Here is a 1,347-nt window from a genome sequence, read left to right as displayed (position 1 = left end):
ATGGCAATGGAATACCCTTCTCTGACAAAACTAAACCAAAAAGAAGAGAAGATACAAATGAAGGACCATTTTGTATCTGTATATACAAAATAGGATAGATGTACAACTGCTTTGTCTTAATTCAATGAGAAGAAAGATTTGTACTAATAGTATTTGGACAGGATATCATGTCTGCATCTTGTACTATGAATAACCACTACAAAGACAACAATTTTCAATGTATTAATTATTGAAACCATCCTACTAATCGGTTTTGAAACTGTCTCATTGCTATTTGTTTCTCAATAAATTTAATAGAAAATAAAAAATATAATTTCCAGATGCTTGAGGAATTATTCTTAAGTGATAATTTATTGAACCTTGTTTGTCTCTTGCTTTGACCACTGAGCCTGCACTAGAGCTGCACCTGTAGGTGCTTCAGAAGGAAAAGCCACACCAGCAGCACCAGGGTGAGCCTTTGTGGTCCCAGTCACACTGGCCACTCACAGGTGCCAGAGAAGGGATTTTGTGGTGTCTGTTTTCCCAGAACTTCCTCATTTTTGGTGGGAGGTTTAGCCTGCTATACGTCAATTTATTTTTATAGAAAAGATAATTTTCACTTATAAGAATGATTTTGTGAATCCTTAGGTGGTATTATTTCTACTTCACCATGGCACGGTGCAGGGTTTCTCTATTTAAGTCATTTAGTTGCTCACATTGAAGCAGTGAAACACCTGGGGTTAAGCAGCGTTTGAGCTATGAGGAAAGTAGTTATGTTATGGCACAAGCACTGTAATGGGTGCTTGAAAGACATGACAAAGATTCACCATCTTCTCTATTATACATAATAATCTTTGAGTTAAAATTTCATTTTGATTCCATGCACATAGAATTTTTTGCTTAAATATCTTCATAGATAAAATAATGGCAACTGATTGATAATTCATCAGTAATAGCGTGTTAGTATATAACTCTAGAGACGACCCAGGCTGCGGGATCCTGAACAGACCCAGAGCGCAGGCCAGCGAGTGAGTGAGACGACCCGGGGCCTTCTGGATCCTGAACAGACCCAGAGCGCAGGCCCGGAGAGTGAGTGACACGACTGAGGGCCGCGGGATCCTGAACAGACCCAGAGAGCAGGCCCAGGCGAGTGAGTGAGACGACCCAGGCCACGGGATTCTGAATGGACCCAGAGCACAGGCCTGGGCAAGGGAGTGGGAGGACTGAGGGCCTGGTGGGATCCTGAATAGACCCAGAGTGCAGGCCGGGGGAGTAAGTGAGACGACCTGGGGTCCTCCGGATCCTGAATAGACCCAGAGCGCAGGCCCAGAACGGAACCCTTCAGCAGAACTCCCTGCAAAGAGGCTA

Source organism: Octodon degus, unplaced genomic scaffold (genome assembly GCF_000260255.1).
Source record: "Octodon degus isolate 3935 unplaced genomic scaffold, OctDeg1.0 scaffold00039, whole genome shotgun sequence".
Lineage (NCBI taxonomy): Eukaryota > Metazoa > Chordata > Mammalia > Rodentia > Octodontidae > Octodon > Octodon degus.
This window is presented reverse-complemented; position numbering follows the sequence as displayed.